This window comes from Pleurodeles waltl, chromosome 3_1, assembly GCF_031143425.1.
Source record: "Pleurodeles waltl isolate 20211129_DDA chromosome 3_1, aPleWal1.hap1.20221129, whole genome shotgun sequence".
In the NCBI taxonomy this organism is placed as follows: Eukaryota; Metazoa; Chordata; class Amphibia; order Caudata; family Salamandridae; genus Pleurodeles; species Pleurodeles waltl.
The window spans coordinates 912,198,229-912,214,049 of NC_090440.1; positions in this window are offsets into that span (position 1 = coordinate 912,198,229).

The following is a 15,821-nucleotide window of genomic DNA, read 5'->3' on the forward strand; positions in this document are numbered from 1 at the left end:
GGCGTTAAACTTTTTTACGCAAATCTGCCCTAGCGCTGATTTGCGTCAAAAGTATAAAAAAGGCCATAGTGCTTTTTGCACTGATTTTTCAGCACTGCTCATACTACCGCCACTAAATTGCAGTGTGGGCAGCTCAACAAGCAAATTTCTACCCATTGGTGGAACTCTGCAGAATCTTGTGGAGTTTGTAACTCAGCTGAACTTGCAGACTGCAGTTCTGCGAGTTTCTCCCACCACTAGTTATTTCTAGGTAATTCCTGTACTATTAAGAGGAAACCATTGGGTATCCCATGGTGTACTAGGAATTACCGTAACTGTTCTCAATCAACTGAATCAGATGTCCAATGACAAACCACAAAGCAACAAAATGAATTTCCAGGTTATTCAGTAGACTTTCGTACTAGGTATCACAAGGTAAAGCAGTAGTCAAATGTCCAATGGCCCTCCTTAAATCCACCTTGTTCAATGGGGATTACGCTTTTGGTGTCTGTCTACTCTTCCAGTAGCCTCAAGACAATTTCTGAAAATAACATTTCTTCAATGTCTAATAAATTTGTCTGCATAACGTTTTGGGCGGCTGTCACCTCAGGTTTCTTAAAAAAAAGTTTTTATATTTGGCCCCTTCCAGCTTTCAGGAAATCTTCCTGCATTTAATATTTTTTGAAATACTGGTTGAATTAGCCTAGTCAACCATCCCGTATTTGTTTTGATTCTAATTGCTGGTAAATTGTCAGTATATCAATTAGAATAAACTTCCTCCAGGAATGAAACCCACGGTTCTTCCCCAACCAAACAGCTCAGCTTCCCCAACTCCTTGCCCAACCCCTGTTGGACAAAGTTGCAACATTTTGTTAACATTTCTAGAGGGAATTACATCAAGCATGGTATTCCAATATTTATCATGAATATCATGTTTCCTTTGAAAAATACACTGTTATAGTTACTTCTTGCAGCGCAGAGTTGAGCGCTTGTCCAGACTATACACCCCTCTCATTTCTTTATCCTACATTTTAAGCGTCTACATTCGTTATCAAACTATATACTTTTCTTTCATTTTTCATGCTTTTTTTTTCCTTTTTCACTTTGTTCATTAGTTTAGTTCGAACTTTACACATGAGACCACCTGCTTAATTGTTTCATTGTGCCAAGTTATACATTCTACTGGTACTGCTTCTTCTTGTACTATATTTTGTTGATGCAGGAAATTCCTTAATGAAGATAGAACCTTTTATTTTATGATTATCCCCTCTATTGACCACTAATTTTAGGGGACAATGATCACTCACTTCCATTTGCAGGACTTCAAAGTGTTCTACCTAGTTAAAAAAAACAAGGGCCAGATTTATATTTTTTGCCGCAAAACTGCGCAAACGCAGTTTTGCATCAAAAAGTTTAGTGCTGGCTAGAGCCATTTTTTAATGACACCGTTATATTTATACTATGACGCTGGGTAGCCCTCAAAACAGGTTAGAGGCAAAATTTCTAATGTTAAGCATTGCACCTTGTCATAAGGCAAAATTAAGTAAACACCGGAAAAATGACGTAAACATGTAGCAAAATGGAAATGCACCATTTTAACCCATATTAGTGTCAAATACAGATGCTAAAGGAGAAAACAGTGCAAAGGAAAGGCAAAATGGAGCTAGAAAGCCAGGAGAGACCCCAGGGTGACCCCAATCAACCAGGAACCAGCCAAGAGGACACTGACAAGACCCAGGGGAGGGAGAAGAAAAAGAGAAAGTGTTGTTTCAGTGCGAAGGAGCATGAAATACTGGTGAGAGAGGTGACGGATCATCAACATCAACTGTTCGTCACCTCCAAATTGCCAATTGGCAGGAGAGAGGCAATCGGGCAGCAGATAGTAGACAAGATTAACAGTGTGGCAGAGGTGAGGAGAACCGTAACTGAGTGGAAGAAAGGAAAAAATGACAAGGAACAAGGAGGCAGCACTGCAAACTGGAGGTGGTAGTCCAGCACCATAAGAGGACCTGGACGAGATGGAGGAGATGGTTGCAGCAGTCATCCCGGAGGAACTGGTCACTGGAATCGCAGGGCAGGACAGCGCATAGTACCAGGAAACACCACAAATAAAGGGTAAGTTGCATGGGGAAAGTAATGCTAAATTGTCAAGTGCAAGAAGGGGGAGGAACATAGGACACACAATACATGTCAAAGGAGTGCAGAGAGACACATTGCACAGGAAGCACCATGCTGATGTAAGCTACACATATACCTACGCCTTGGTAGTGCCATGCACCACAACGCAAACACAGCCTGGACATATGTCAATCACCAGGGCTAAACACCTACGTCTACATATGCAGCACATGGGATGGATGACATGAGTAATGACTGTGCCTCTGGTTGTGTCATCACAACATCCCTCGCATATAGTCAAATTAACCCTACCAACATGACCAAGACATCAGAGACTAGGTAGTCAGTCAATACCATTCCTGGGGTTATGTCATGGTGGTGTCACTTGTAGTAACACCTTGCAACTGCCTTGCCTCATTGCCCAAACACATGTGTGCTGCATCTCACAGCAGACAAGTCATTGCAACTGTCCCAACAATACCCAGACATATGCCGGTAGCACCACCCACCACCCACCCATTAACAACACATCCACATAAGGCAGCCACCACTCCATCATCCAGTGAGGATGCCCCCTGGGTGCATGGAAAAACAATCTGATCAGGCGGTGGGGGAATAGAAGGGTGGTCCTGTATCACTAGAAACATACCACTACCCAGAGCAACTAAACTGGTGTAGTGTGGAACCACACATCTTGATGCTGATCAGTAATGTGCCACTACAGAAAATATGTACCACAGATAGCAAACTGTAGGTTACAAAAGATACAGGCTGAACCCACACTGCTCACTTTTGTAGCATAGAGTTCAGATGTAGGCTGTTGTCAGATGTGCCACAGTCCCCAACATTTCTACACAGGATCCCAACACTGACAGCTGAATTACCACACCTACCTGTCCAATACAAAGTTAACATAGTCACCTTGAGTGGTGGGTACACTGGATGGCAGATGCATGGACAAGTAGATTTGGTGTGGCTGCCAATGTGACAGCTCAGTTGTCAATAGGTGATGCACAGGTCAAGAGAGGTATTCGGAGGCAGGACAGAATCCCTAGGCCAAAAAACAGTTTGCACTGTGCACTCCTGGGAAGACACTATCATTGTGACGGGCTGGCCGGAACCTGCCCGCACACAAGCCTGACTTGTGCTGCAGCTGCCTGTGGTGTGCAGGAACACCACGGGGCAGCCACCAATGAGAAGCGAGATTCTGGCTTGATGCGGGAAGGAGGAGGGTCAACAAGGTTGGTGTCGGCAGAGCCAGAGAGAGAGGAGAACGACGAGGAGCGGGACGGAGACGAGGAGGGACGAGATGGCGGAATCACGGAACGAGAGGAAGACGAGGATGTTACACAAGGCCAGAGGAACGTGGAGATTGGAGAGGAGGACGTAGCGGCAGACGGAGGTCTGAGTACCACGGCAACCCTGGGAGGCGGAGCGCAAAATCCTGCCACGCTTCTGGAGAAGCGTGGCATAACCAGGTGTGTGGGGACACCGGATTGAGGGAAGGGAGGACGGGAGGAGTGACTACTGAGAAACAAGGGGGTTGTGGGCGGAGGGTGGAGAAAGAAAGAGAAAACGAGGGACGAGCACTGGGGTAATCAATGTCTGTTAGCACTGGAGGGGAGGGAAAGAGGGGCCTTTGCAGGAAAAAGCACCTAAAGCCACACAAGTCATAAACAAAGGAGAGCATATACTGACAGTCAACAGGGCCCAGAAGCACGGGAACAGGAAGGAAGAGAAAGGCAGGAGAAGAACAAGGAAAGCCACTGGCAGGAAGGGAAACAAAGGAGGAGCTCAACAGACCAGGAAAGCACAGAACGTAAGAAAAGACAGAGACAAAGAAAGAAAGAAAAGTATCAAGAAGAGTGAAAGCAAGAAACAGGTAGATAAGGAGAAAACCCCAACGAGTGAAACAAATCACTTACTGATATTGTTCTTCTTCTCTCCACATATGCTTCCCAGGAGACCTAAGAGACGGAGAGAACCAAGGAGGAGCATAAGAACCAGGAACCTGAGTAACAACATCAGAGAAAAGAGGAAAAACCCCACAGACAATACCAATTCATACTCAATAAACATCACTTACCTGTTTGACGACCGAATCCCGTGTTGTTATTTGCCCTTGGTTCGCCACAATCATATAACACAAAATGTATAGGAGTACGCAAAAATGTTTATTAAGTATTAAACTGAAGTAAAAAAAAAAAAAAACTACCCTACGCTAAACTGACCTATTCTGACTATACACTAACAACTAAAGCTAACTACCCTGTGCTAAACTTAACTAACACATTTAACACCACACTCTAATCATCGCCCCCCCAGCACCCTCAAGTTACAGGACACGTGCAGGACAACAAATACTGATACTACAAATATACTAACTAAATCTAAACAAATATTTATATTTGTATTTTTGAATTTTTTCTTTTTTTTAAACACATAGATACCCCAACATGACCCACCCACCTATTAACACGTTGTTGGACTTTTTTCCTTATGCAGTGTCATCCCCAGTCTTTTTGCCTCCTTCCTCCTGGTTTTTCTGACCTCTCGCTGTTGGCTCTAGGACTCTGAGCACTTTATCACTGCTGACCAGTGCTAAAGTGCAGGTGCTCTCCCATCTAAAGTTGGTATGATTGGCTTATACCCAATTGGCATATTTAATTTACCTGTAAGTCCCTTGTCCAGTGGTATCTCTATACCAGGGCCTGTAAATTAGATACTACTAGTGGGCCTGCAGCGTTGCTTGCGCCACCCACTGAAGTAGACTTTCAAACCTGTCTCAGACCTGCTAGCGTGGGGCCTGTGTGCGCAGTTTTCTGCCACAGGGACCTGGCATCTAAATTTACTTGCCAGGCCCAGAACGCCCCTTTTACCACATGTAAGTCACCCCTAAGGTACACCCTAGCTAGCCCTATGGGCAAGGTGCCATGCATGTAGAAGGCAGGACATGTGTCAGGTTGCGTGGCCTGTCCTGGCAGTGACAAACAGCCTAACTTGGTGTCTCACTGCTGTGAGTGCTGCCTTCTCATAGGATTGCATTAGAAATGCCCTGCCTTATGAGTAAGGGGTATTATCTGATTTATGAGGGGTAGCATAGGCATGTTTGGTATGGTTGTGATGGTGATAAAAAATGCTGCTTACTGGTGTAGGCATATTTTTCATTACAATCACAGAAATGCCAATTCTAGAAAGTGCACATTTATCTGTGCTTATGAATCTGGGCCCGTATTTATACTCCGTTTGCGCCGAATTAGCGTCGTTTTTTTCGACGCAAATTCGGCGCAAAACTAACGCCATATTTATACTTTGGCGTTAGACGCGTCTAGCGCCAAAGTATGAAGAAAGAGCGTCATTTTTTAGCGTGAACGCCTTCCTTGCGTTAATGAGATGCAAGGAAGGCGTTCCCGTCTAAAAAAATGACGGCGACGCAAATGCGTCGTATTTATACTCCCGGGCAAAAATCACGCCCGGGAGGTGGCGGGTCAAAAAAAACCGCATTTGCGCCTGAATTTAACGCCTGGGTCAGGGTAGGCGTTAAGGGACATGTGGGCTCAGAATGAGCCCACAGGTGCCCTCCCCTGCCCCCAGGGACCCCCCCTGCCACCCCTGCCCACCCCAGGAGGACACCCAAGGATGGAGGGACCCATCCCAGTGAAGTACAGGTAAGTTCAGGTAAGTATATTTTTTTTAATATTTTTATTTTTTTTGTGGCATAGGGGGGCCTTATTTGTGCCCCCCTACATGCCACTATGCCCAATGACCATGCCCAGGGGACACAAGTCCCCTGGGCATGGCCATTGGGCAAGGGGGCATGACTCCTGTCTTTACTAAGACAGGAGTCATGAAATGGCGTCTGGGCATCGAAAAAATGGCGCAAATCGGGTTAAGGCGATTTTTTAGCGTCAACCTGACTTGCGCCATTTTAAGACGCCCTAACGTCATTTTTTCCCAACGCCGGAGCTGCCTGGTCTACGTGGTTTTTTTCCACGCACACCAGGCAGCGCCGGTCTGATTGCGACGTCTAACGCCATTCCATAAATACGGCGCCCGCATGGCGCTTCAGAATGGCGTTAGACGGCGCAATTTTTTTTTACGCTAAACTGCGTTAGCGCAGTTTAGCGTCAAAAAGTATAAATATGGGCCCTGGTGTTTTGCAGCTTGACTCCAATCCACGTCTGGGCAGAGTGACAGTTGGTACATACTTTTCAGGCATCCTGTACACAGGGAGGGTGGAGGTGTCACAGAGGTGCATCTGCATACTGAATAGTCTTCTTGGGCTGAGAGAAGGGAGAGGCGGGGCACACCTACATTTGTAAAGGCTGTGCCCTGGCCTCACACAATAGGGTTGTCATCCCCCCACTGATGTTTGGAGCCTGTGCTGAAGGAGAGAGGGGACACTCCGAGAACCAGTTGTAACTGGCTGGAACCTCCTCTCCCTGCCATTGCAAAACATTGTAAGGACTGAGTATAAGTATAGGGGAATTTTCCCCACAATTTGGAGACTCCTTGAAACATCTTGGAACTGGACACAGAAATGCTTCTGGAAGGACTCCCCAGGAACCCCCGTGGACTGCTGCTGTGCTAACCTGTGACCTGTGGGTCCCTAGGAGGAACTGCCACTGACTGCATCCCTGTGTGCTGGCCTGTTGTGGGGCCCTGCTGCCCTGTGCTCCTTTGTGTCCCCCAGGGGCTGGGTATTGACACCCCTGCCCCATCCTTTGGCTCTTTTGCGTGAGGATAGCGCTGTGCTTCAGAGCTCCTGTTTGAGAGCAGTGGTTCCTGGAGAACGTCTAACTTTCCCTCCTAAACGCTGTGGAAGCACTTGTACATCAGGCAGTAGGGCCTTGTGCGCTCTTTTCCTAAAAAGAACTTAGCTCGGAGCGCCTTTAAAGCACTCTAGCTATCCTCGCTGGAAACTCACTGGGGCGGCCCAGGTGGATCAAGTAAATTCAGCACGCACGGAGCGCACTCTCTGGCTAGTGCCTCAGGGGAACCGGAACATGTGAGAACATACCCCGGGGGCACAGGCCAGCCTACAGACTTTGCTGATTGATGTATGTTACCTGCCTGTCTGATGATGCTTTTACATATGGGTGCAAATGTTCCTTTTATGGACATGACTTGCTAATATGTTTTTCTAACTTGCCATATGTTTCCTAATGTTCCAAAGATGGGCATTTTATGATATTCTTATGGCAAGTGCTTTGGTGTAATAATGTGTTTCCTGACTACTGCTTATGTTGCAGAATACTGAGTAATCTGTGTGTTATGTGTGACTACTGCTAGTTTGCAGAGTAACTAATGTGTAACGTTCTGACAACTGCTAAGGTAGCAGGATAGTACTGATATGTGATGTTTGGTCTGATAATTGCGTTATGTACAATACAGTATATTTTCATATAATCTGGTGTTGTGTTTCTTTGTGGTGGGAATATTGCACCACGTGTGTTGTGTGTGTTGTGCAAACTCTTTACACATTGCCTCTGGGATAGGCCTGACTGCTTGTGCCAAGCTACCAAGGGGGTGAGCAGGGGTTATCTTGGACGTGTAACTCCCTTGCTCTGACTAGAGTGGGTAGGTTCTGCCTGGCTGAGGTTCTGCCTGGCCAACCATAAACCCCATTTCTAACACACGTAATAAGTAAAAACCCACCCCCAAATCCACTTAACCTAACTAAACTACATACCTACACTAACCTAACACTATTCCCCTAAAACCCACAATAAAACATAACTTAAAAGCAGAAGGCTGGGGACAAAACTTAGAGGTGGCAGTTTAGATATCACTCAGAGTTTAGTCTTTTTCATTTTTTTTATGTACTTCAACTTCTTGGTGTTGGCAGCAACATCCTTCTCCAAACTGTCCAAACATGTCAGGACAAGGGAAACGTCCCTCTTCAGATCCTGCAACAATTGCATGTTGTTGGACTTTTTTGCTTATGCAGGGTCATCCCCAATCTTTTTGCCTCCTGCCTCCTATTTTTTCTGACATGTTGCTGTTGGCTTTTGAACTCTGAGCACTTTACCACTGCTAACCAGTGTTAAAGTGCATATGCTCTCTGTGTAAATTGTAATGTAATTGGCTTACCCATGATTGGCATATTTGGTTTACTAGTAAGACCCTAGTAAAGTGCACTAGAGGTGCCAGGGCCTGTAAATCAAATGCTACTAGTGGGCCTGCAGCACTGGTTGTGCCATCCACATGAGTAGCTCTGTAATCATGTCGAAGACCTGCCACTGAAGTGTCTGTGTGTTCATTTTTAACTGTAAATTTGTCTTGGCAAGTGCACCCACTTGCCAGGCCTAAACCTTCCCTTTTTTTACATGTAATACACCCCTAAGGTAGGCCCTAGGTAGCCCGAAGGGAGGGGTGCAGTGTATGGTTAAGGTAGGACATATAGTAATGTGTATTATAAGTCCTGACAGTAAAATATTGCTAAATTCGTTTTTCACTTTTGCAAGACCTGTCCCTCTCATAGGTTAACATGGGGGCTACCTTTAAATCTGATTAAAGTGTAGATTCCCTTTGGGAGCGAATGGACATGTTGAGTTTGGGGTCTCTGGGCTCACAATTTAAAAATACATATTTTAGTAAAGTTGATTTTAAGATTGTGTGTTTGAAAATGCCACTTTTAGAAAGTGAGCATTTTCTTGCTTACATACCATTTCTGGGACTCTGCCTGTTTGTGGATTCCCTGTCTGGGTCAGTTTGACAGTTGGGCTGGTTGCACCTCACACTACACATTGACACAAAGGGAGCTGGGGTGTAGTCTGCATTTCCTGATGAGCCATCTGTGCTAGGAGGGAGGGGAGGAGTGGTCACTTACACCTGAAAGGGCTGTGCCTGTCCTCACACAATACCGTCTCTGACCCCTTGGTGAGTGTCTGGGGCCTGGCCTGGGAAAGGCAGGATTTCACATTCAAAAGAGACTTTACTTTGAAGTAGGCCTACTTCAAAGGAGAAATTGGGTAGAAGAAGGGCACCCAAAACCACAGACTTTAGAACACTTCTGGAAACAAGAGGAACCTCTGCCTGGAGAAGAGCTGAAGAGCAGAGGAGAAGTGCTGCCCTGCCTATGACTGTGCTTTGTGGAGCTATCCTGCAGTTGCTGCTTCTGCCAGAGAAAGAGGGCAAAGACTGGAATTTGTGTGCCTTCCATCTTGTGAAGAAATCTCCAAGGGTTTGATTTAGAGCTTGCCTCCTATTGTTTGAAGTCTCAGGGACAGCAAAGACTTCTCTCTGCCAGCACCTGGATTCTCTGGAGAGACTCCTGCTCTGACAAGTGGTGCCCTATCCAGTCCCTGGGCCCTTGAAAGAAAAGCTGGTGGAAATCCAAGGAAATCGACTTTGGACGACTTCGGACCGACGCCACTGCTGAATCCGGTGACGCCTCCTGCAACCGACTCCGTGATCTTCACTGGAACACGATGACCTTCGCAGGCCCGATGCCGCTGCAGCCCTGCTGAAGTCCGCGACTCCATGGAAGTTGCCGCACCACGTCGTGACCGACGCCACTCGAAGTGCGCAGATTCGACATTTTGCACAGACACCGCGATCCCCGACTTCGCGCATCCACTTGTTTTCACTGTTTACCAAAGGTACTGTACTTGGGGGTCTACATGACTCCGTGTCCGGTGTTGCTGGTGTCGGCTTGTTGGGAACGACTCCGTCACAACGCCGTGTTAACACCTCATCGAAGCATTTAGGGCCTCATTCTAAGTTTGGCTGGTGGCGGGCGCCGCCAGCCAAACGGGAACCGCCAAATGGCTGCTCCGCGGTCAGAAGACCGCGGATGCCATTCTGGCTTTCCCGCTGGGCTGGCGGGCGACCGCCAAAAGGGCGGCCGCCGGCCCAGCGGGAAAGACCCTGCAACAAGGAAGCCGGCTCCGAATGGAGCCGGCGGAGTTGCAGGGGTGCGACGGGTGCAGTGGCACCCGTCGCGATTTTCACTGTCTGCAAAGCAGACAGTGAAAATCTTTATGGGGCCCTGTTAGGGGGCCCCTGCACTGCCCATGCCAGTGGCATGGGCAGCGCAGGGGCCCCCAGGGGCCCCACGACACCCGTGCCCGCCATCCTGTTTCTGGGGGTGAAAACCGCCAGAAACAGGCTGGCGGGAAGGGGGTCGGAATACCCATGGCGGCGCTGCAAGCAGCGCCGCCATGGAGGATTCCCTGGGCCAGGGGAAAACCGGCGGGAAACCGCTGGTTCCCCTTTTCTGACCGCGGCTTTACCGCAGCGGTCAGAATGGCCCTGGAAGCACCGCCAGCCTGTTGGCGGTGCTTCCGTTGCCCTCCACCCTGGCGGTCATAGACCGCCAGGGTTGGAATGAGGGCATTAGTGTTTCTAAGCGTTATTTTTTTGTTCAATCTTTGAAAATTCACAACTTGACTTGTGTATGTCGGATTTTTGTTGTTTTGGTCTTGTTTTGTTTAGATACATATTTCCTATTGTTCTGAACTGGTGTTGTGTCATTTTGTAGTGTTTTCATTAAGTTACTGTGTGTGTTGGTACAAATACTTTACACCTAGCACTCTGAAGTTAAGCCTACTGATCTGCCAAGCTACCAAGGGGGTAAGCAGGGGTTAGCTGAGGGTGATTCTCTTTTACCCTGACTAGAGTGAGGGTCCTTGCTTGAACAGGGGTTAACCTGACTGTCAACCAAAGACCCCATTTCTAACACATGTCAATTGCAGCAGGTGGTGTGGGCTGTTGCACTTTTGTTGTCGAAGAAGTTGCAGCTGAGGTTGTGGGAGTGGTGCCAGATGTGCCCTCTGCACTGCTGAGGAGCTATGTGCCTGGGGTGCCCTCTTTGCCACTGTTGGGATCCCTTATGGGAATGCCCACCATTCCCCCCCTGCCCCCTCAGCATGGTTAGCGGTGAGCCATGTTACGGAAGCCAGATTCCACCGCGTGGACATGGCAGTGCCTCACTGCCCTCTTTCGAAATACGCGTATCTCATCATTGTTCATGTTGGCAGCTGTGAAATGAAGACAGGCAACCATCAGTGTCAGCATTGTGTGGAGTCCCTACAGATTAGTAGCTTACACTGCTACATCTAATTAGACATGCACTCCAACTCATATTCCAGAAAAGACAACAGCCCTGAGAAATGTTACGACAATGTTGCCTTAGCATCATTTTATTGACACCTTAGCGACTCAAAACACAAAAATGAACCAAACATACGGAAGTTTGCATTGCTTTTGCATTATAAAGAATAATGCTAAGGCAGTGCAAACGTTACATAGATCAGGCCCAAACTTTCTCATCTTCTGTGTCTGTTTACAACCATACATCACCAGGAACTTGGACATGTTAATGGGAGGATGGGATGCTGTTGGTAACCATAAGGGATCAGAGCTGATAGGTACACATGCAAGCCTGTTCAATATGACTGTCATCTACACTGTGAGCATCACATCCACCTACACATTTGGTACTCAACTCCCCCTGAGCCTAAGGCGGAATGGCCGTGCAATCCATCATCTCAACTGTCCTGGTCATCCACCAAGGCATGCCCACTCATACATGGAGTCCAGGAGTGGACCACATATTAGGAGGGCTCACAACTAGGAAGCTGGTATATATAGGACCTTCACATCCACAACCATGTGTCCAGGTGTAGACACCCATCAGTACCTGACCTGCCACTACTATTCCTTACACACCCATTTCCATGCCAGCACGTTTGGCCTTGACCTGCATGCAAGCCAATTACATTCCACATAAGTGTAATATGCATCAAGTGCAAAAGACAGAGAGCCATGCTGGGGGACAATTACCAGCCCAGTCTTCCATCTTCATGACAATACAGGGATGCACCAAATTGGGTTCAATATGGAGCATCCCTGTGTTGTGAGAATAATGGATTGCGCCACTATCACTATTCTCACAGCGTTGCACTCTGTCATTCTTAGTCACATATGGCCCTACATGTGGATTGTTATCACCTTGTGTACATGATGCTGGCCATTGTGCACCATGAGCCTCACAAGATGTGACCGACCCTCTGGTGGTGCATGGGGATCCTTTGAATGGACCATAATGTCAGCATCCAGTCTACTTTGATGACTGATCATTGGACAGCTAATCACATCTGGCATTGTACCTAACGGAATAATACTCTTAGCGTCCATTTCTCGCCACTCGGCTCTACAGGACTTTATCAGGACGTACCAGGGTCCTTAGAAGTATATTACCTTTATTTATGGTCCTAACGTTTACTGCCCTCTGCTGTGCGAACAAGGCACTTTCCTCTACACCCACTCTGGATACAGCATTACTTTCTGTGCAAATCTCTCTACCCGGAACCTTCTCCATTCTACCTAAAATTTTGCCGTGAAGAAGTCGCTTTAATGACGAAACACATGTTGGTTGTGTTTGTTGGACTTGCCTTTCTACTCACAGAACTGTTCAAAATAAAAGATTTTGCCTATGAAAAAACGTGAAATCTATCCTTTCATCAAAAGATCCTTCATACTTTGAATGTATTGATGTATTCTACTTCTGTTTTTGCATATTGCGTGCTGTGGTCATATCTGTTCATTACATCAGGCATTGTATTCAACACAGGACTCACTCACACCAAACCCTGGATTGCGTCACAGGACACACATTATCAAACTTACTGGGTACATCTTGGTTCTCAAATTGTGACACTTTGATGATTGTGCAGGGGACAGGTCCACCTGTAAGACATGAATGGAAAACCATAGTTAGGCCCTCATTACAACCCTGGCGGCTAGTGAGAAAGTGGCGGTAATACCTCCAACAGTCCAGCGGTAACAAAAAGGGAATTATGACCATGGCAGAAACCGCCCACACAGACAGCCACTTTAACACACCAACCGCCATGGCAATAGCAACAAGCACTGTGGTGGTAACCGCCAACAGCTAGGAGGAAGACAAAGTACTGCCCATACTATTACAACAGGCCTATCCGCCACCTTTTCCAGGGCGGTATCAACGAAATCAAAAGCACGACGGAAACAGATCTCAGAAGGCAAAGGACTCACCTCTGGAGACTCAGGGAAGAACAACTATGCCATGGAGCCCGAGTTGCAGGTGTTCCCGAGGGTTGTCTATCTCCTTCTTCAATATGAACAACAACGCCGGCGAAGACGACCACGGCGAGGACTGCCGCCTAGCACACAAGGGAGGGAGGGAGGAAAAAGAGAGTCACATAGACACTCAACACCCCCACCCCCAACACCAGACATACAAGCAGATGCAGTAAGAAAACATATTTACCCCGTACCCCTCAGGAATAATGTAAGGACAAAAGGAATTGATTAAAGTGAGTGTAATAAGATAAAAATCTAGAAATTTTCACTTCAAAATCAAAACAGTATATATATATATATATATATATATATATATATATATATATATATATATATACATATGGAGGGACACATCCCAGTCCACAATGGGCCACATCACATAGGCCAAGGCCCCACTTGACTCCTGCAACAACACGGAGAGAACACCACAGGGGCATCAGGTCAAAAATACACAGGCACCTCAGGGGGATGGGGAACTGGGGGCACCTCAGCCGGAAGATGGTACAACGCCTCTGGTCCTGGAGGGGGCTACATGCCCACTGCTTGATCCTGGGGAGTGCAAGGCCACAGTCTCTCAAGTGGGTAGTTTGCCCACTGCTTGGTTCTGGGGAGTGCAAGGCCACAGTCTCTCAAGTGGTTGGTTTGCCCACTGCTTGGTCCTGGGGAGTGCAAGGCCACAGTCTCTCAAGTGGATGGCTTCTTCCACTGGTTCTGGAGGGGCTTTGTGCCCAGTGAGCTTAATCCTGGCAAGGAGGGGGTGAGTAGATGGCTTCTTCCACTGGTTCTGGAGGGGACATTGTACCCAGTGAGCTTCATCCGGGCAAGGATGCGGTGAGTGGGTGGCTTCTTCCACTGGTTCTGGAGGGGGCTTGGTGCCTAGTGATGCTGATCTTGGGGAGTGCAAGGTCACAGTCTCTCACCTGGGTGTCACATCCACAGGATTTTCATGGTCCAGGATGCACTACAGTCCATGGAGGCAGGACTACACACTGCCCGCTAGCAGTGACGGCTGCTCAGAGGTGGCAGTAGCGGGGCTGGTGTCGGGCCTGGCAGTTGTGGGGGGAGGCTCCTGCCCGTCCCCTGCAGCCTCGGATGGCTGCCCACTGGGCTGCTGGCGGTGCTGGCAGTGGAGGGGGGAGGCTCCTGCCCATCCTCTGCAGCCTCGGATGGCTTCCCACTGGGGCTGCTGCTGCCGGTGGCGGTGCTGGTGTCGGGAATTCCAGTGGTAGGGGGAGGCTCCAGCCTTTCCCCTTCAGCCTCGGATGGCTGAACCGCCATGGTTGGTGATGGGGGCTCAGAATCAGTCCCAGCACCAGGCCTCCTGTCCTTCCTGCCTGCAGGTGCAGGCCCCTTGCCCTTCCCAGCTGGTGGTGTCTCCTTGCTCTTGCCCTTGGCAGCTGGTGGTGCCTCCTTGCCCTTCACCTTGGCAGCTGGTGGTGCATCCTTGCTCTTTGCCCTTGGCAGCTGGTGCAGACACACTGTCAGTACTGATGGCTGGTTCCCTGGAGTCTCTCCCACCTGCAGTAGCTGCCGACACTACTGTGGCCGTGGACTGGGTGGCTGAGGTGCTCGCTTGGGTTCTGACCACCCTGGCCCGACATGAAGGACAGGGGGAGGGGTAGGGGAGAGGTCAACGGCAGAGAGGAAAAGCTTCTTAGGGACACTGGGGTGGGAAGAGGGTGAAGGTTTGGGAGCAGAGGAAGAGGGAGTGGTTGTTGGACGTGTCTGCTGTGTTTGGGTGCAGGGGATGCTGCTGTGAGGTTGATGGCTTTTGGGTGTCTGAGTGCTTGCATTTGTGTACTTTTTGGAGGAGGGTGCACAGACACAGTGGGAGAGGATACAGGGATGTGTGTGTGGATGTGGGGGTGGTGACTGCCAGTGAGGGGTGTGTGATAGTCGTGATGGCGATGGCAGTAGTGGATGAGTATGTACAGCATGCAGGTGCGAGTGGAGACGCTATTGGAAGGGTTGTGGATGAGGAGGAGGAGGGGGACACAGTGGAGGCAGTGGGTGTTGGTGTGTCTGCATCTGGATGGTGTTTGTGTGAGTGCCTGTGTGATGATGTGTGGTGCGCTTGTGTTTGCCTGATCCACTCCTGTGTGTTGTCTTGGGTGCATGCTGGTCTGAACGTGTGCTTAGGATAGGTTGGGGTTGGAGGGAATGGGACTGGGCAGAGGAAGTTGGGGCGGAGGCTAGAGACAGGGACAATGGCTGCCATCAGGGAGGAGGCCATAGTCTGGATTGATCTCTGTTGGGCCGCCACGCCAGAGTGAATGCCCTCCAGGAATGCATTTGTTTGTCGCAAATGGCCTGCCAGACCCTGGATGGCATTCACTATGGTTTACTGCCCAACAGAGATGGATCTCAGGAGGTCAATAGCCTCCTCACTCAGGGTACCAGGGTTAACTGGGGCAGGGCCTGACATGCCTGGGGCGAAGGAGATGCCCACCCTCCTGAGTGAGCGGGTACGGGAAACATGCTGAGGGGCTGCTGGGAGGGAGATGCTGGTACGAGGGTGGCGGCTGTACCTGTAGTTGGGGTGCCCACAGAGGTGGCCACCACCACCAAGGAGCTTCCATCGAAGGAGGTATCATTGTCAGAACTGTCCCCTCCAGTCTCCGCTGTGGTCCTCCCCTCGCCCTCTGTCCCACTCG